Consider the following 21,695-nt stretch of genomic DNA (forward strand, 5'->3'; position numbering starts at 1 on the left):
ACAATAATTATAGTGATGAGGCCTATTAACCAGTTCTATTTTTAAAATATCCCTTTTTCTTATTATGGTAGTAAATGTTTGTTATAGAAACTTTATTTAAAAAGATAGAAAGAAATAACTATCACTTGCTACTTTACCCTTCAGAGATAAGCATGGTTAACTTTAGCCATGGTATATGGTATAGTTTTTCAATCATATATTTTTCAAAATGATATTGTCTTTCATATATTGTTTTGCTCACAAATTTTCCAATTAATGTATAACAGACTAATTTCCAAGCCACTACATAATGTTTTGCAGCATACTTTTAAATGGCTACATAGTATTTCATTGTATGGATGAAGTAAGAGTTATTTAAGAATTCCCCAATTATGGACTTTTGCATTACTTCCAATTTTCAATAATATAAACAAAAATATTTACAAATCACAATTACTATTTCCTTAGCGTCATTTCCTAGAGAGAGAATTATTGAACCAAAGAGTATGAACAATTTCAAGACTCTTGCCCAATGACTCTGCACTCTCACTAACCCATGTATTAAAGAGTTTTTTAAATCTTTGAAAAATTGATAGGTAAGAAATATTATATATTTATTTATTTTGCTTTGTTGTTGGTAAGGTTTATATACGTATATGTATATTTTTTGCTGTGTGTAAAATAGGAGATTTTATTTTCTGAACATTTAGCAGTTTATTTTTCTACATGTAATCTTGTGTTACCGTCTGTAACGTCTGAGGAGGCATGCGTGCACGGTCCATTGCCAGGAAAAAATACAGTCTTACTAGTAGCTGACTGCAAACATTCTCAGAGTCCAGATTATGATGCAAACTTTTTTTTTCTTTTTTTTACTATTCTCATTGTGCTCTTTTAGCCTACCTGAGTCAGCTTTAGCTCCCTTTTCCCCTGGACATTCTCCTTTCCTCCCTTCTTCTTTTACTTATTCCTCTACCCACCCCCTGTGGTCAGAGCTGGGAAACCACTATTCCTGGGTCTCTTCTGGAAGGCAGTGAGGAATCAGAGTTGGTGGCAATGAGGTTTATATTTTTTAAAAATATTATAGGTCACTGGTACTTCTCCTTTTGTGAATTCTAGGACAGTTCTTTATTTAACCATCTGTTTCTTAATACATTTATTGTGTTTTACGTTCAAAGATGCTCCTGTAAGCCTGTGGCTTCCAGAATGCCTGTTTTCCCAATAGAGAGTGGGTATTTGGCTGTCCCATGAATAGCCATGTTAGCCTTTCAGAAAACCAATCACTGTGGACTTTGTCTTTTAGTTCCATGAACTGCAAAAACATTTTGCGTCCCACTGAGATGCTCATACTGACAGTTCTGCTTGATTTAATCACTTTAAAGGTCTCTTTGCTTATTCCAGACCATCAGTGTCAGTAGCGTCATCAGATGCTTCTATTTCTCTAGCTCAAACCATCATCCCCTTTCACCAGATTATTGCAATAGTCTCCCAAATGGTCGTTCTGCCTCCTTCTCCTCCCTGGTCCAATCTATCCCCTGCCTTCTCACCTGGAAAATAAGCAACTAATCAACCAATCAAAAACTCATAGCTTTCATGGCTTTACTGCTCATGAACCTTCAATGACTCCATATTGCTTCCTGAGTACAGCCCAAGCTTCTTGCACTCAAGGCTTATTGTGCTAAAAGCCTTTCATGATTTGGTCCCAGCTCGCCTTTCCATTCTCATTCTGCATTACTCTCATCAATCACAAACCTTACCCATCAACCAATCTGAACTGTCTCTATGCTCTTTATTCACATTCTCTTCTCCTTGAATGCCCTTCCTCACCTCTGCTTGTCAAAATCATTGAAGATACAGTCCATGTGCCCCCTTACCCCTGCCACGAAGTCATCTTCACTCCCCCAGCTAGGAAAGTCTCTCCCTTTGTGCATCAAACACAAATTACATATAAATCTTAGAGAACTTACCTCCCCCTGTTGCCTCCTGTGGTTATTTTTATAGATGACTTGTCTTGCTTAATGAGAGGGAAAACACTCATCTAAATATATAACTATAGCTCCCAAAGGTTTTGGGGATATATCAGTCAAAATAGTTAAGCCTATTTTTTTTTTCCCCTTACATGGCGGATCTTGTCTCCCACATTTCCTGCTCCTGTGTGTCTGCATCCATCTTGACCTAGGCACTTGATTGTTTCTATAGCTCTGACTGTCCCTGATTTTAATCCTGAAATTTGCACAGAGTTTTCTGAAATGCACTTCAGGATTCCACTTTGTTTTTCTTCTGTGTTTAGGAGGCAGGGAGGCAGGGAGTTGGTAAACACAGCCTGGAGAGCTTCCCCAAACAGGCAGCTAGATACTTTGATCATGAGTTCTGTTAAGCGTCTTCCTTTCTGCTGCCTCATGAGGATCTATTTTCCAGGTCTGTTTGGAGGAAGCAGGAGTGGCCGCTCCCCCATAATCAGGGAGTCATGGGGCTGTTTAATAGGGTGTTTGTTTCTTGTAAATGTAATTACTTACAGTCAAAATTCTACAATCTAGAACAGGAGTTACTCTTTCCCTTTTACACTCAGATTGGGTTGACTGGGCAGAGGGCCTAAGCTTCTTATCCATGGTGCCATATGGTTGTGAATTCCCTGACCATCCTGATCTTAATATGATCATGATTTCGCTTGGCACTGTCCTGTTGGAAATCCTCTCTTAAGTCACATCAATTTTAAGATTGCTAAAATAAATACTCTTAAAAACACCACACTGTATTTACACAGTAAGAGAGTTAAAGACATCCCATTTCTCCAACCTTCCCCTCAACCCCTTTTTGCTCACCAAGGCTCACAACAACAAGGTATGGTGAGTGGTTGAAAACAAACTTAATTTCCCATGTGGTGTCGAATACATTTGGTTCTAGCAAGGGAAGGCTTCGCTTAAGCTGGGATGCAAGTCCTTGGCTTGCCAAGAGTCACCAGGGGCTACAGGGAATGTGCTCAGGAGCCAGGCATAGGAGTCAGCCTCCAAGTGGAAAGTTCCACAGCCCATCAGCCCTCAGCAAGGAATCTCCGTTAGCTCTTGCTATCTGCTGCCCCCTGTCCCGGTCTTCTCCACACTCTCCACCACCTTCCTGACTCCTTCATTTCTGTCCAGCGTTTCTTCTGGTATGTGGCAGCTGTGTCAGTGCCTGGCACTGGGATCCTGACCTGCAGAGGAAAACACAGAACCTCTTGGTCTGAGCTTCACTGCCAACTGGGCTTCAGGCCCAGGCGGAAGCTGGGGCAGGTGTTTACTAAGCACCTCCCATTTGCTGGGCACTGAGCAGATTGGGCCAAGGGCAACCACAGCACAAGGTGGAGGCAAAAGGAGGGGAGAACAGCCTTCTTTCATTTAATATTTAAGGAGACCAGCCCTAAAGATGAGCCATCATCTTCACCGGGGGACGCCTTTCCGTCCTTTTGAGCAAAATGTGTATTGTCAGTTGAGCTCACCGATTTGCTCTCTCGTCTCTGAAAGGGCTGAGGCGAATGTTCCATCAGAAACTTCCAGTGTCTCACTCCATTGCTTAAGGAACTGCTGATGGTTCCCTGACTACATTATGTCATTCACTCGTTCATTCATTTTCACGTATCAATCTCTGTGCAAGACCCTGGGCTCACCACTGTGAAGGAAACACATGAAAATAATAAATTCCTGATGCCAGCTTTCAAGGAACTTCTAGAGTAAGAGTAAAGACAACCATTATACAACCAACCATTATAGAAATACATAGAAAATAAGTATTTATTAGTGGCATATAATACAGTGGGAACCCAGAAAAGGAATACTTCATTCTACTTGGGGATCTCTGTGGTGGTCTTACAGAGAGGTGAAACTTAACTTGAGTCTTAGAGGACGAGTTGGACTTCGGTAGATGAAGAATAGAGAAGGGCAGTCTAGGTTGAAGAAATGAAATGAACGTGATGCTGAGGCTTGAAAATGCAGCATATTCGGCTAACGGTCAGTTGAGCTTGGAATATGGGGCAGATGGATAGAGTTAAGGTATTGAGGTAGGAAAAGAAGGCTGGTGTTGAACTTTGGAAGGTCTTGAATACTATACCAAGGACGTCTGAACTTTTATTCTGCAGGTAAGAGAGAGCCGTTAAAGTTTTCTGAGGAGGACAGCGACCTGAACTAAGTTGTGTTTAACAAACACTGTCCTGGCAGCAATGTAAAGGATGAGTCGAAGGGAAGAAGTCGAGGGCAGAGAAACCAGGTAAGGAGCTTATCCAAACAAGAGATAAGAAGAGCCTAAACAAGGACAACAGAAGGGACTTGAGGCTATTTTATTAACCTAATCTACTCAATTCTTCCCTTTAGTTTAAAAAAGGTTGATTGCCAGAAACACTTGCAGAATGAGGGTCATAATATAATTTTTAAAAAAGCAGACAGAAAGAGGAAGGACCTTTCTAAATTCTGTGTTAGACTGTTACTATCCAGAAGCATTTATTGAACCCCTAGAGTTTGCTGGTCTGCCTGGGGGATACATGGGAGGAAAAAGACTTAAAAGGCCACAATTCATTTTGAAGAACCAGACATAGACTCATAGGCAAATAACCAAGGATATAAAACACTACATGCAATTAAGGGTTTAGATAATCAAATGCACCAGGAGCATGGTTTTCCTGCATCTATTTTTTATAAGAAGAATTCTGTTAACTTTATTCATTCTGATGGCATCAACAACTCCTGGCAGGAAGCCAGAGGCAGGAGAGGAGTTCGGATATTTTCTGGGGTCCTTGATTGGAAGATGAGAGTTTGCCACATCTAAAGCCTTAAGCCTTTGTTTGTTGTTATAAAAAACTGAATATGGACACTCTTTAGTAATATATAATCTATTCAGTTAAATTCAGCTAACTTTCATGATGTAGCTATTATGTATAAGCCACTGTTCAAGAGGACAAAGATGAACAAGGAATGATCTTGTCTTTGCCAACACATGGGAGAGCTGAGGTATGTTCTCCCACAACTGTATTTGATTCAAACAAAACCTTCTCATTGACATACTGCTGATGAGATAAAGACCGTGAGTGAAGGTCAAATGACATAATGTAGTGGGTTGTTTTCCCTGCCTTCTTTTTTCTTACGTTGTGAGAGAATTGGCTGAATTTTTGTTCTAATCACTCTGTAAAGTTGATTTAGTCACTGTTTATTTTCCTCATCTGAAATATGAGTCATAATTACAAATGTGAAAGTACTGAGTTCTGGGCCCTGGGTACTTCATTTTCTTTCCTTTCCCTGTTGGATCTGATTCCTCACCATCGGAACTTCACCTCTTTGTTAGATGAATTTATTATTTCTTCCATGGTCATTTCTTTTTCCCTTTTTCCTCCTTCAGTCCCTCTTTCTCCTCCCCTCGGATGCTGTCTTTTCCTCTCTTTTCGCCCTCAGTTGACTAGCTGCTTACCCTTTCCCCTGCTTCTTGATACCAAATGTCTGTCTCTTGGGACTCTGATAGAGAAATGAAGTTTCCATTTTAAGAGTACATTGTGTTTATTACATAAACTCTTAAGCTTTTGATTCTAAACTTAAAAACTGGCAAATTTAATGTTTATTTATTTCAAAAAACAAGGAGGTACCTTTTACTTTATTTCGCTTTGTCATTTCTCCTTCTCCATGGAGAGGTGACCAAGGGTAAAAGGTCTGATAGGGATAAGAATTGCCCTTGTAAACTTTATAAATGGATTAATCTGTCTGATTATTGTTTCATGTAATTGTCTAGGCCAACTTTGACCAAGGTATCTCACTGTACATTTTTAACTGTGCCAAAACTCAGTACTCACAGGCAGCCAGATTTCAGATCAGCTGTTCTGAGCAAAGCCAATCTCTAGAATAAATTTTGGAAGGCAATTCCAGTGAAGTTGCTTTGCCTCTGCCTTCCAATGGCCCATGTTCTCTGATTTGGAGAGGGGAACTGATCTCAGGGGATTTAAAGGGAATCTCTGGAAGTCTATGTCTATTTCTCTTGCTTTCCTTGGAGGATAGTAGCATTCATTTATTCACTCATAATGTGTGTCTACGTTCAGCCTGTGCCAGCTTCTGTGCTAAGTGCTTTATGTTGAACCCTATCTGATAGTATAATTATATTTTACAGATGAGGAAACTGAGGCTCAGAAAGAGTAGTGTTACCATGAGCAGTTCTCTGAGATTTAGGCCCAACTCTGTGTGACTTCCATGCCTCCTCCCATTTTTTGAACAATTACCATGTCCTAGCCTCCATGCTAAGTACGTTTGTACTTAATTTACATTAAATTCTACAACCAGCAGAAATAAAGATTATTAACCCATTTTACAGTTGAGGACCCTGGAATAATAGCTTGAACTTAAGTATCAAAGAGAATAGTTTTGAGATGGAGTGGAAGGTAAGACTAGGAAGGCAGATCAGGGGCCAAGTTATGGACTTTGAATACTAAGTGAAATACTAAGACTTTATCTAAGGGGTAATTGTGAACCCAGGACTTTTTTCTTTTTCTTTTTTAGCTTTATTCCCATATGAGAAATCATATTCCCCAGCCTTTGAAGTTTAAAAATTATTAAAAAAATAAGTGAGTATGTGAGGTTGGATATTTCTTGAAAAACTTCCAGTTTTTCACAGAAAGGAAACTTGTTAAATTAAGGGCACCACTAAATTTTAATATGTATAAAACCTGAAAGATATTATTTTGTTGGGATTTATAAATGGAATAAATGAGAAGCTGGCTGTATGGATTGGTGAAGATTAAAGTCACAGCAAAAAACAAATTATCAGGAAAAATCAAAAGGAATACTCAGCTGATATAAAAGTAAAATAAATCTGCTCCACTTAAGGAGGTTTCACTAGAACCAGGGTCAAGGATATCTACAAAGTCAGAGTTGAGAAATGATGCAGAAGTCTAACATGATTGGGATTTTACTCTAATCTGAAGACATTCTCATTAATTGGACACCATGGGTTCCAAATTCATGGAAGTTTACTTTTGTATCTATGAAAAAAAGGATTGCCAAATAATTTAATAGTCTAAACAAGATGCCATGAAGATATTTAAAGTGCTTGAGAGTACAAATCATAATTAAGCACCTTCAAGTGTTTCAGAAAAACATTTTATATACAATTTATATACTACAAATTATTTTTATTATCTGCTAAAATAGTTTCCTAAGGCCATCTTCTAAGCCTCATTTAAATTAATTAATTAATTAATTAATTTTTTAACATCTTTATTGGAGTATAATTGCTTTACGGTGTTGTGTTAGTTTCTGCTGTATAACAAAGTGAATCAGCCACATGCATATGTGTATCCCCGTATCCCCTCTCTCTTGCATCTCCCTCCCACCCTCCTTATCCCACCCCTATAGGTGGTCGCAAAACACCTAGCTGATCTCCCTGTGCCATGCAGCTTAAGCCTCATTTTAATTAGTTTGTCTTTAGTATTTATTTTGAAGGTAAATGTACATATATAAAATCTTTAAAAATATTAATTAGTACAAAGTAGAAGCTTTTTATTCTTCAAAATATATGTATACTTTTAGCGTATTATATCAAATAAATCAGGTGGGTTTCAAAAATGCAAGATAGGTTATATGAGCCAAGCACATTCATTTGAATAAACTGGCAGAGCCATTACTTAATTTTAGACTTGCAACCTACTTATTAGAACTAGAAACTTCCTTTTGCTAATGGTATTTAGAATGTTTTGGAAGATAAAGGGTCAGAATCTTATTTCATTAAGCTTGTTGTACACAATTACATATGAAAATAGTTATTTTTGACATAGAACTAGGGAATATTGTGATCCAGGCTGAAAATATCATAAAGAATGGTACAGTATAGGCAGCTTACTTTTTTTTTTCACACACACACACTGTATTTTATTTTTACAAGAGATAAATAAACTGACACCAAGCATTGTAAATGGATGACCACAACAAAAGCAACAATGATTGCAATTACCAAACACGAAACACACTCATACTATGTCATAATATTGACATTCAGTCCAGTAATCCTCCACTGTAACACCTTTACTTTGCAGTGAAAATTGATTTGTATATTTTTAGGCAGCTTACTTTGATCTTCATTTTTTTTCCTTTGTAAAACTTTATATATGTAAGATGGAAAGGAGATCTGAAGCTATTATCCTAAATAAATAAAAGCCCTTCATTTTGCATTATCTTCAATTATTTTTGTATTTTAGGTAGAAGAAGTTTTTATTTTTTGCCTATAATTTCCAGATATTTATGTAAATTTTCAGTTCATATTTCATGGATACTTACTTACTGTCTTTTCATTTTGAAGCTGTTCTCAGACTAGCTCTGGTATTCTCAAGAGTAAAGAACATGTATTTTACATACTTTGTATTTCTCCAAGTGCCTGGTACAGTGTTCTGCACATGCTAAAACCTTAATAAAGGGTTTTTTTAAAAATTTATTTATTTAATTTATTTATTTTTGGCTGTGTTGGGTCTTTGTTGCTGTGCACGGGCTTTCTCTAGTTGCAGCGAGCAGGGGCTACTCTTTGTTGAGGTGCACAGGCTTCTCATTGCGGTGGCTTCTCTTGTTGTGGAGCACAGGCTCTAGGCGCAGAGGCTTCAGTAGCTGTGGCACGTGGGTTCAGTAGTTGTGGCTTGTGGGCTCTAGAGCACAGGCTCAGTAGTTGTGGCGCACGGGCTTAGTTGCTCCGTGGCATGTGGGATCTTCCTGGACCAGGGCTTGAACCCGTGTCCCCTGCATTGGCAGGCAGATTCTTAACCACTGCGCAACCAGGGAAGCCCAATAAAGGGTTTTAAGTGATGGTGGTATTACGATTGATAGTGATGATGATGACGATGATGATGGTGGTGGTGGTGGTGATAACAGATGGTGCTACACTGGGCGTGTAGCAATCTCAAAATACCAAAAGCATAACGAAGTCCCATTGCAACATGAAGCCAGCCAGTGGACTACTTTAAAATGGTTACACCTTAAATATATTTAGAAAGCACACTCTATTTTTTTTTTTTTTTAAGTATAGCATATATGTCAAGAGCGTAGACCCTGAGTTGCACTGCCTGAGTTAAAGTCCTCGCTGCTCTACTTATTGGCTCTGTAACTTTGTGTAACTCGCTTAATTGCTCTGTGCCTCAGTTTCCTCATCTATAAAATGAGGATAGTAATAGTATTTATTTTTTAGGGTAGTTATAAGGATTAAATGTTGGAAGGTGGAATATTGTATAAAGGATTTAGAAGAGTGCCTGCTATATAGTAAACACTTGGTAAGTGGTAGTTATTATTATTAAATAAAGTCTTAAAATAAAAAGATACATGTTCATTATAGAAAATTTAGGAACTACAAAAGCAGAAAGAAGAAAAATTACCCAGTGTCCCATCCCCTAGAGCGACAATTTATTAATATTTTGATATATTTATTTTTATCGTATATCAAGTTAAGCAACTTAGCGGTATAGTCTTAGAATAGATAAGGTATCCGGTTGACATTACTGGTGACAAAATTAGGTGAATTTTAGGTAAAAATACTGCGCAGCCATTATAAAAATGAAATGTGAAGACTGTGGAAACATACGAAAATGTTTAGCATAATGTTAAGTGGAAAAAGACGAATGTAAAATTAACGTGCACATGCAGTATATTCAATTTTGTAAAGTTAAATATGCAAAGTAAAATTTGTATTAGTGGTGTAGGATTATGTGTAATTTATTATAATCATCATTACTAGACTTAATGCTGCTATTGTTTTTAACATTTCTATGTCAAATTTATTTTTAAAAATATGGTGCCTGGTAGAATTGTAATTATTCCATGGCTGAGTCATTGGATGACAGTGTGAACTCTGCTGTCTCCTTGTATCTTGGACCTAGAAGGGATATGTAAAGGGGGTACTTGCTTGGTACAGGGTGGTACTCACAAGAGACCAACATGTTGGGTTGAATAGTTATATATCCTGAGGTTGTTCAGATCAACATCAGTTAGATGTGGTGTCGTGGCAATGTGGGGACAAGCATTCCAAAGCAGGAAAGCGTGTGTGTGTGCGCGCGTGTGTGTGTGCGTGTGTGCACGCGTGCGTGCGTGTGTGTGTGTGTGTGTGTGTATGTTGGGAAGGAGGGAGAGGAAAAGATAGAGGTAGGTGCAAAAGTAAGAGGTGAAGGAAGTGATATCTAAGGTAAAAGAGGTTAAAGAGGGGAAGGTTCCTTGGGTTGGAATTTGTAGGAAACATTCAGACAATTGTGAATTACATATCTTGTTTTAAATGATAATTAAAGCACCTTAATATCTGTATTTCCTTTGCCACTATGTTTTGATATTTAAATAAAAAGGCGTTGTAAAAGAAGTTGGAGATTATATGCCATCTCTATTGGGAGTCCTGAGGGGTAAGTGGCATAACGACTTGTCAAGGGGAAGTGGGTGGGACATTTGTAAAACCTACAAAAATGTCACAGGACAAATAACTTTATTTAAACTGCCTGAGATTTTCCTAAAGAAGTAGCCAGATTATTACACTGTGCATCCTGCTCTGCCCATGGTAACTTGACCCCTGGCCCAGGGTAAATAACAGTGTTTGCCAGGTTTCAGTGAATTCTAGTAGCTGTCATTTTACTGTGATTTTGAAAGGGGGCAGCGAGAGGTGAAGCCTGGTGAAAAGCCTCAGGGTGTTCAGAAATACTTATTTGTTGGACTCATTTTAGAAGCATCTCTTAAGATAGACGAATGAGGTGCCTCTATTGCACAGAATGTCTGCCTGCTGCCAGATCAGAATTTTTCCCATGAAACCTCTCCTATTGAATAGGATAGCAATAAGCGACTAACTCAGACACACCGAGTTTCTCTCAATTAAAAAAAAACCCTGGAACTTCCCTGGTCATCCATTGGGTAAGACCCCTCGCTCCCGATGCAGGGGGCCCGGGTTCCATCCCTGGTGGGAGAACTAGATCCTGCGTGCATGCTGTAACTAAGAAGCCCGCATGCTGCAACTAAGACCTGGCACAGCCTAAATAAATAAATAAATAGCGTTTAAATAATGCTTAAAAAAGAGAAAATCCTTATTTAAAGTCAAAAGAACATTTTAATTTTACTTCTTGAGGTGAAGGAAAATAATAGCAACATATATCTTCCATTTTGCATAGTTTTATGAAGCTTTATCTTTAGGAGTTTTGTTTTACTTCTAGCTCGGGGAGGGTTACAGTTTCAGGTTTGCAGAGGGCTTCTTTTGGATGTGGTTGCTGAAACTGTCTGGAACCAATGTTTTGTTAAAAGTGACATCAAAATGCAGAAAATAGTCCCTGTGAGAAGGAGTAGAAAGTGGTTCCTGCCATGACACTCACAGAGATATAAGAGCAGTGAAAAATTTGAGACTCAGAAGCAAAAACAGGAAGGACAAGAAATTCACTTTCAGGGAGAGCTGGAGGACTTCCTACCGTAATCCTATCTTCTCTCCATGTGTTTGTGTAACTAATACCCGCCATCTGCGCAAACAGATCAAGGGATGTGCACCTTTTGGGGGTGTTTCTCTGGGAGGCCTTTTCTATCTCTGGGTTGAGGTGGAGGACTTCAGCACTAATTAATTCCACCTTAAAAGCAGGATGGATAGTTAATGAGTACGATTTCCTTAGCATATTTCAGAATGAATCTGCACAAAGTTACAGGGAAAGAGAGTTGAACACTGGAGGTTTTCTAGCCTATTAAATTTTCCAGCAGTTTAATCATGGACAAAATGCATATCAGCATGTTTAAAACCCAGTAATACCAGGCAGATAGATGCAAGTGGGCTTTTGGGCAACTCTGTGGGGACTGGGGGATGTTGGGAACTGATTTGAATATTCCACCTTGCTTTGGGTGACTGAGGTGTTGACAGCGCTAGGATAGGCATGTGTCACTCCTGCGCTGGGTCCAGAAGGGAGGTAAACATAAGATTCCTAAGCCCTCCTCCCCCACCATGCTGTATGAATGCATTTAATTTTTTATTGTATGTAATATAAATATTTAATTATAACTATAAGCTATATATTGAACATGTTGGAGCCTATGTTCAAGGAGCCCAAGGTAACTGGAGAATAGACACATAAAGAACTAACCATAAGATAGTGTGACTATTGGAATAATTCAGAGATGTAGAAAGTTTTAAGTACAAACACTTTGGAAAACTGTTTACCAGTGCATGCTCAAGTAAAACACACACACACACACACACACACACACACATATCTATATATATCTATATATAGATATAGATATATATAGATATATTGCTATGACCTAGCAATTCTACTTCTGAGTATATACCCAACAGAAGTAGTGCATAAGTCCACAAAAAAGATATGTACAATAATTTTCATGACAGCTTTAATTATAACAGCCCCCAAATTGAAGCACCCCAAATATCCATTCACAGAATGGATAAATAAAATGTGGTATGTTCATAAAATAGAATACCACATAGAAGAGTGCTTACTGTGTGATTCCATTTATATACCACTTATAGACAGGCAGATAAATCTAGTGTGACAGATATTAGAATAGTGGTTACCTTTGGGTGGCAAAGTATTGACTGGGAGGGGGTACAAGAGAACTTTGAGGAGCTGCTGGAATGTTTGATATCTTGATCTGGGTGGTGGCTACAGGTTGTACACATATGTAAAAATTAATCAAGCAGTACCCTTAAGATTTGTGCCCTTTGCTGTATGTAAGTTAAATCTCAATAAAATAATTTTATACAATGATTATGTTAAAACCAAAAGAGAGTGGTATGGAAACATTGATGAGGGAACCATTGATTTTTCCTGGGAGAATGAGATGCACACGTGAGGGACATTTGGCCTGTTGTGTTGAGGGTGTTTGCCCCTTCTGGTCAAGGTTTCAAGGATTCGGACGTGAGTCAAGAGGCAGCGTTCGTAGTCCAGAGAGAAAAGGTGATTGGGGCCAAAAGTAGGGCACTGGGAATGGAGGGAGGCAGAGGTGAGGGCATTTCAGAGGAAGTATGAGATAGGGTCTCAAGTGACTAAAACTGCGTGTGTGCATGAAGAGCGTGGGGGAGAGGGTAAAGACAAGAATGGCTCAATGTGTTCTCCTTTGGGTGCCTGGGTTGCTGATGCCATTGCTAATGGAGAAGGTTGGAGAAAAAACACATTTGGAAATATCTTAAATCATATGAACAGTTGGTTTGACTTGGCCCCAGTCAGAACCAGCATTTGACTTAATTAACAGCACCTGCTATATGACTTGAACTTTGCTCCTTTTTTCTTCTACAAATAGATCTCAAAGCATGGATCACTTATACTATGCCTGTGTGATGTAGATCTTATGTAGATCCTTTTCGTTTGAAAATGTTTAATCATGATGATACTTATATATCGGTATATTTTGGCACATTCAACACTTAACTCTCTTCTATTTCTAAACTGAGGTTTATTCTGGAGTATTGTTAAATCTTGTGAAGAAATGCTAACACTACTTTTTTAAGCTGTGGGTGCACTACTATACCAAGTCCAGAAGGCTAGGTACAGCACTGTATTTGTGGAAGCATGGATAGCTTCTCTCATTATTGTTACATTTGCTAGGAGGCATTGTAACTTATCTTACTGTTTCTGCTCATTTTGAGTTCTTATAGTTGAGAGCTATGTTGATTTAGGGTGGTGTTCACCCAGAGGAGTTTGGGGCCCAGCAAAAGACTTCTGCAGATGGAAGGTGTATAGCTTATCTTCTGCTTGTTTACTGCCAGTTGACAAAACTCTCTTCCCTTTTGTTTAAAGCCTAATAAATGTGTTTTGAGTATACATTTCCTTTTCATTTCCTCAGTATTAAAACTGAGTGGGGGGCTTCCCTGGTGGCGCAGTGGTTGAGAATCCTCCTGTCAACGCAGGGGACACGGGTTCGAGCCCTGGTCTGGGAGGATCCCACATGCCGCGGAGCAACTAGGCCCGTGAGCCACAACTACTGAGCCTGCGCGTCTGGAGCCTGTGCTCCGCAACAAGAGAGGCCGCGATAGTGAGAGGCCCGCGCACCGCGATGAAGAGTGGCCCCCGCTCGCCGCAACTAGAGAAAAGCCCTCGCACAGAAACGAAGACCCAACACAGCCAAAAATAAATAAATAAATTTATTAAAAACAAACAAACAAACAAACAAACTGAGTGGGTGTTACCTGGCTGTCCGGGAGAGTTGCAGTGGATTGCAGGTGCTGTCTGCGCTCTACCTAGCAGCCCAGGTCTGCGGATGAATAAGCCATCTTGTTTCCTGGGCTGTGTCAAAGTAACTGATGTGGTTCCTGCCACCGCTTTTCCTGCTCTGGGGCAGGGTAAGAATGGCTGACAGAGAGCTTCCTGTTTCCTGTTTGCCTCTGGGAGAGCACAATTCGAAATGGCCCCGGTTCTCTGCCTTTGGAAAGGCGATTGTCCTCTGCTCTTAATCACCCCTCCTGGGAAGTCACCTGCGGATTCTTCGGAGGGCCCAGCCTTCTAGAGATAACACTGTTGTTAAGAATTCCTCACTCTGCTGTTAGAGGAAAAAATGGGGCTTCCCTGGTGGCGCAGTGGTTGAGAACCTGCCTGACAATGCAGGGGACACGGGTTCGAGCCCTGGTCTGGGAAGATCCCACATGCCACGGAGCAACTGGGCCCGTGAGCCACAACTACTGAGCCTGCGCGTCTGGAGCCTGTGCTCCGCAAGGAGAGGCCGCGACAGTGAGAGGCCTGCGCACTGCAATGAAGAGTGGCCCCCGCTTGCCGCAACTGGAGAAAGCCCTCGCACAGAAACGAAGACCCAACACAGCCAAAAATAAATAATAAATAAATAAAAAAGCCTCTCTTAAAAAAAAAAAAAAAAAAAAAAATGAACATGGTAAAATTGCTGATGAATTACAGCTAATTTGAGGAAGACGTTCTGGAATGAAGATATTATTAACTAATCCTTTGAATATTTCTGTATTTTATTCATTTTGGATATGTAAGAAATTATGTCTTTAATCTGGAAATTCTTAGAATAAACTTTCGATTTACATTTTATTTTATTTTATTTTTAATTAAAACACATTTTTTTGGCCGTGCTGCATGTGGGATCTTAGTTCCCTGACCAGGGATTGAACCCGCACCCCCCCCCCCCCCCCCCCTGCAGTGGAAGTGCGGAATCCTAACCACTGGACCGCCAGGGAAGTCCCTTGATTTACCTTTTTAAAAGTAAAAAAAATTATTTTTCTAGGTCAGTCTGTTAAATTTATGAATTGGAACAGATTAATTTTATGCCTCATGAAATGAATGAGGGTTTTCAGTTAGGTACATTGTTTCTTTTTTGTGAAATGTGTAGGAGGGCCACCAAATTCATATTTGGAGACAGAAATTTACCTGTATGTGACCCTTTGCCTGAGATTCCAGGTTCTCCATGCTGAGTCCATCCATGCTCTTGTGCTCTCGGAATCCTCTGTCCCCGTGAAGCCTGTCTACTCACAAGACCTCTGCACCTGCTTTGCCTTTCCCCGGACGCTCTGGCAGTGCCTCTCAGAGTGGTTTAGTGTGCATCAGAATCACCTGGACGGCTTGCTCCAGCCAGATTGCTGGGCCTCACCAGAGTTTCTGACTCAGCAGGTCTGGGATGAGGGCTGAGAATTTGCATTTCTAACAAATTACCAGGTGATGCTGATGCCGCTGATTCCAGGCCACTGCGTTAGACCTTTGCTGAAACATCCGTGGTTGGTAGAATAATGGACCTCCGAATATGTCCACATCCCAATCCCCAGAACCTGTGAATATGTTAACTTACGTGAAAAAAGGGACATTGCAGCTGTGGTGAAGTTAAGGCTCTTAAGATGGGGAGATGATCCTGGATTATCCATCTGTACCCAGTGTCACCACAATGGTCCTTATAAGAGGGAAGCAAGAGGATCAAAGGCAGAAAAAGGAGAAGTGATGAAAGAAGCAGAGGTTCAAGGGATGTACTTTGAAGATGAAGGAAGGAAGGGACCACAAACCAAGGAATTCGGGTGAACTTTAGAAGATGGAAAAGGCAAGGAAACATTCTTTCCTGGAGCCTCTAGAAAGAACAGCACTCTGCCAAAATGATGATTTTAGCCCTGGAAGGCTCATTTCAGACTTCTGACCTCAGAACTGTAATAAATTTGTGTTGTTTTAATCCGCTAGGTTTGTGGTCCTTGGTTTCAGCCGCAATTAGAGACTAATAAATACAGCATCCTACCCCAGATAGCAGGCTACCTAAATTCTATCCACTTTGGCTCAAATGTTAACAGAAGTCTACCTCAACCTACATCTTCATGATGTTTTCACTCAGTGATTTCAGTTCAGAATTTTCTATCCTCCTGTGACCAGTTGTATAGATTTAAAAGATCTCATTTATTTAACAGTTTGCTGTGTTGCAGACCTCCAGCTGAGGCTGACAGTGAAAAGCCAGCATTCCTACCCTTAAGGGGCTCCTAATCTATCAGGGGAGACAGACATAACATGACCACCTTAATCATATATATCACATACACGATTGTGTTACATAGCTAATGTGATTTATGTGTGTATCACATATCACATATCTAAAGTAAATGTATACTGCCTTAGAGTATGATCCTTCATTTATATATCTTTCTACATAGAGATTGTAAACTTCTGGCAGGAAGGGACAATTTCTTTTTTTTTTTTTTATTGGAGTATAGTTGCTTTACAATATTGTGTTAGTTTATACTGTACAGCAAAGTGAATCAGCTATACGTATATATATATATCCCCTCCTTTTTGGATTTCCTTCTCATTTAAGTCACCATAGAGCGTTGAGTAGAGCTCCCTGTGCTATACAGTAGGTTCTCATTAGTTATCTATTTTATACATAGTGTCAATAGTGTATATATGTCAATCCCAATCTCCCAATTCATCCCACCCCCCCTTTTCCCCTTGGTATCCATATGTTTGTTCTCTACATCTGTGTCTCTATTTCTTCTTTGTAAATAAGATCGTCTATACCAAGTTTTTCAGATTGCACATGTATGCATTAATATACGATATTTGTTTTTCTCTTTCTGACTTATTTCACACTGTGTGACAGTCTCTAGATCCATCCATAAGGAAGAGACAATTTCTTATACTGCTTATTTCCTCAGTAATGGGTCTTTTTTTTTTGAGCTATGTTCATAACTTTTAAAAGCCTGATAGAAAAAATATGCTTTTCTTATATTAGGATTACATGAATCATCATTTCAGAATTATATTTTATTTAGTAAAGTCTTTTTAAAAGTTTGAGTCCATAGTGGATAAGGGGAGAGAGATAGAGAGGAATCTTTTTTTTTCGAACCAACAAATGTACTTCATCATGAAAAGAGCATTGAACAGGAGTTAAAAAGCCAGAGAGCTTGTTTTGGGACAAATAAGTCTTCTGCAAAATGAATGAGTCTAATTAGACGATCTCTGAATTTCTTTCAGATCTAAAGTTCTGTGGTCTGTAATCTTTTCTCACAACCCAAAAAGCACAATGCCTTGCATGTGAGAAGGACTAGATAAATGAAGTAATCTGAGTGCTATTTTAGAAGTAACAAAATGTTTTATATTTCACACATTGCTAAAGTATATGCATCTCTGTTTCTAGAACAAAGTGGGGTTCTCAGACTCAAAGTAAAATGAAAGTTCAGACTTAGGATAAAATGACCTATTCGAAAATTAATTCAGATGAGTTAATGTACCATACCAACTTAGCATATATGTAATACCTCTTGTTCTCTGTTAACTCAAAAAATGTCACAATGTTCTAAAACACCTTGCAGCATGAGGGAAAGGCTGTTTAGCACAAAGTGAGGTGGAGATTTGGCAATCAGTGGGTCAATTTGACAAATGTAGGTTATGAGAGAATATGATTCATTCTAGGGCAATTATTCAAAATTCATCAATCAGGATGCTTCTGGTAAACTGATTAATTATTCAGCTGACAACAATTAGAAATGATGGATAAAATTTAAAAAAAATAAATATTTGAAGACATCTGAGAGTTACCAAGACAGAGGTTGAGGGACCAAGATGCTGGAAAGAAGAGAAACACAATAATGAACCCAACTTTTGTTGCCAGTTTCTCTCTTAAGGCATTGGGTAATTCATAAATGGAAGATGAAACATGAAAAAGCTGAACAGAAAATGGTGGCTAAGAGGCTGAGTTTCTACCAGTGTTATAGCTGGAGAAACAATATTGGAATCTAGGGCCTACCAAGAAGGTGGGACTCTTGAAACAAAATATTCCAGGTTTTCGTTTGGAATCCCCAAAAGATTGCATCCTAGGAGTAAGGATGAAGTAGAAATAGACAACCTTCACAAAAAACAAAATCCTTTATCACACCAGCTCAGTTGGATTAAGGTGATCTGTTCTTACTCTGAATACCTGCCAGAAGCAAAAGTAAATCATCTCTGGAGGACTGTAATATCACACAGAGCCTCAAATTATCTCCATAGGTTTTTATCCCCAATGTCTGGCAATTTACCAGGCATGCTAGCAAACAAAACAAAATGATCAAAAATCAAGAGGAAAAAACTCCAGACAATAAATGTAGACCAACAAAATATCCTGATATTTGAGGTAGCAGATAAAGGGTTTAAAATGATATGTTCAAGAGATAAGATGACAAGGTGGAAAATTTCCATAGAGAACTGGAAAGCATGAAATAAAGCTAAACAGTACTTTTACAACTGAAAATTTCAATAATTGAAATTAAGAATTCAATAGATAGGATTAAAAAGCACATTAGAGCAAAACAAACAAACAAAACCAAAAAAGATAGATCAGAAGAAAATATCTGGACTGAGGAATCAAGAGAAGAACATACAAAATTGAATGTAAGAGAGACAGGGACGTAATGTAAAGAGGTAACACGTGTATGGTTGGACTGTCAGGAGAGGAAAGAGAGAATAGAGCAAACTCAGTACTTAAATAATGATCAGAGTTCCCTGAAACTGATGGAAGATGTCAAGCCACTGATACAGAAGTGCTATGGACCCCAAGCAGGATAAATATAAAGAGTCACTCTGGGGCCTAGATTATCTAGAACTAGTTACTTTGGCAGACTGCTGGTTTTCCCAACTAAAATAGTACAGTTTCCACCTGAGATGTAAGCAGAAGATATTGATTAGGATTGCCAGGAAAATTCCTTAAGAGAAATAGAAACTGTCACACTCCCTTTGTCCTTGCCCATTTCCTCCTTCCTGCTTCTTAGAATGAGGCATGATGGCTGAGTTTCAGCAGCTATATTGGTGCATTATGCCAAGGTAGTAGTTAATTTTCTGGGTCAACTTTTTGTGTATCAGATTCCTCCCTTTTCTCTGAAGTTTTATGTTTTACATTTAAGTCTATGATCCATTTTGAGTTGTTTTTTGATATCAGGTATGAGACTTAGGTTAAGATTTTTTTTTCTTTTCTCTTTCCCTTCCCTTCCCTTCCCTTGGGACGTGCAATTTATCCAGCATCTTGAAAAGGCTATCTTTCCTCCACTGAACTTTTTGCAGCTTTGTTAAAAAGCAGTTGGGCGTATTCATGTGGATCTATTTCTGAGTTCTCTGTTCTGTTACATTGATCTATATGTCTGTCCCTGTGACAATACCTCACAGTCTTTATTACTATAGCTATATCATGTCTTGAAATTGGGTAGACTAAAACTCCCACTTTATCCTTCTTTTTAAAAATTGTTTTAACTATTCTAGTTCCTTTGCCTTTCCATATAGATTTTAAAATAATCTGTATTTACAAAACAATCTTGCTGGGATTTTGCTAGGAATTTCGTTAAGCCAGTATATCAATTTGGAAAAAATTGACATCTTGACTATAGTGGTTTCCCAATCCATGAGCATGGTATGTCTTTCTGTCTATTTAGATCTTTAATTTCTTTCATCAGTGTTGTGTAGTTTTCATGATGGAAGTTTTGTACATGTTTTGTTATATTTATACCTAAGCATTTCATTTTATTTGAGTGATTGTACATGGAACTATATTTTTAACATTTTAGTGTGTTTATTGCTAGTATATAGAAGTATGATTGAGTTTAGTTTGCTTATCTTGTATTCTGTGACCTTGCTGAACTCACTTATTAGGTCTGGGATTTTTTCGTAAACTTCTTGGGATTTTTCGATGTTGACAATTATGTCATATGAAAATAGGGACAGTTTTATTTCTTCCTTTATGGTGTGTATGTCCTTTATTTCCTTTTCATGCCTTACTGCACTGGCTAGAACTTCCAACACTATGTTGAATAAGAGTGCTAAGAGTGGACATCCTACCTTGTTCCTGATCTTAGAGGAAAAGCATTGTCTTTCTATTAAGTATAATGTTAGTTGCAAGTTTTGATAGATGCTTTTTATCAGGCTGAGGAATTTCCTCTCTATTATTTTTCTGAGAGTGTTTAACATGTATTGAATTTTGTCAAATGCTTTTTTGTATTGATTGATATGATCATGTGATTTTTCTTCCTTAGCCTGTTAATATGGTAGATTACATTGATGAATTTTCAAGTATTGAACTGGCTTTCATCCCTGGAATAAACCCCACTTGGACATGATGTATAATTCTTCGTATATATTGTTGAATTCTATTTGCTAATACTTTGTTAATGATGTTTGCTTTTATTCATGAAGGATAGTGGTCTGTAGTTTTCTTTTATTGTACTGTCTTTTTCTCATTTTGATATCAGAGTAATGCTAGCTTTATAAAATGAATTGGGAGGAATTTCCTTCTTTTCTATTTCCTAGGAAGAGGTTTTATAGAATTGGTATTAATTACTCTTTAAATGTTTGATAGAATTCTCTACCAGTGAAACCATCTGGACCTGGAGATTTCTTTGTTGGGAGTTTTTAAATTGTGAACTCAGTTTCCTTAATAGTTATATGGATACTATTCCAATTATCTCTTTCATGTTGTATGAATTGTGGTAGTTTGTGTTTTTCAAGGAGTTGGTCTATTTTGTCTAGATGATTAAACGTGTGTAGGGTTTTTTGTAGTCTTCCCTTATTCTCCTTTCAATGTCTGCAAAGTTTGTAGTGATATCCCTTTATCATTTCTGATACTTATATTGGCATTTTTTGTCTTCTGTCTTTTTTCTTTGTTAGTTTTCTAGAGGTTTGTCAATTTTACTGATCTTTTCAAAGCATTAGCTCTCTGTTTTGTTGTTTTTCTCTACTGTATTTTCCATTTTTAATTTCATTGACTTCTACTCTTATCTTTATTATTTCCTTCCTTCCTCTCAATCTGCCTTCTTCTCTTCACCTTTCAGAGTCTTTTAATATTTGTTTTATATATAATGTCTGGGTTTTTAGATATAGTTAATGGGAGGAGTAGGGAAAAGTATCTCTACTCCATCTTCCCAGACTGTACATTTTGCTTTTGTGTAGATAATGTCCTTGGATTTTACTGACCTTAGGTCAGGTTCAACCTTATTCTTTTCTGTGTTACGGGACAACCTTTGAGATATGGGTATGTTGGGAAATAGTTTTTTGTGATGATTTTTCATTCTTGTTGTGATGGATGTTCAGTGTAATTATTGAAAGCAGATAAGACATAACTTAGGGCAGGGGTGGTCTAATATTTACAGTAGATCTAAAACTTTTCCTACACTTCTGCTAGTTGGCTGCTGCCATCAGGACTTCTCCCACATAGCTGACTTCTTGGTGGGGAGGGGAAGGAGCAGTTGGCTCAGAAACCTTGTTGTCAACTTCTTTCCTCCCTCCCTCTTCCTTTGCTTCAAAATGGTCTCAAATCTGGAAAGAGAGAAGAAAC

At 38.4% G+C, this 21,695-nt stretch overlaps 1 long non-coding RNA gene across 1 annotated transcript in view; it reads left to right on the plus strand.

Annotated features, from left to right (window-relative positions):
* The window catches only part of LOC132365938 (uncharacterized), a 133,461-nt gene that overhangs the window by 74,134 nt on the left and 37,632 nt on the right, over nt 1-21,695 (plus strand). The window contains exon 3 of the long non-coding RNA XR_009503310.1: nt 4,088-4,215. This is a non-coding gene — a long non-coding RNA (uncharacterized LOC132365938). The remainder of the gene's footprint in view (nt 1-4,087; nt 4,216-21,695) is intronic.

This window comes from Balaenoptera ricei, chromosome 5 (assembly GCF_028023285.1).
Source record: "Balaenoptera ricei isolate mBalRic1 chromosome 5, mBalRic1.hap2, whole genome shotgun sequence".
NCBI lineage: Eukaryota > Metazoa > Chordata > Mammalia > Artiodactyla > Balaenopteridae > Balaenoptera > Balaenoptera ricei.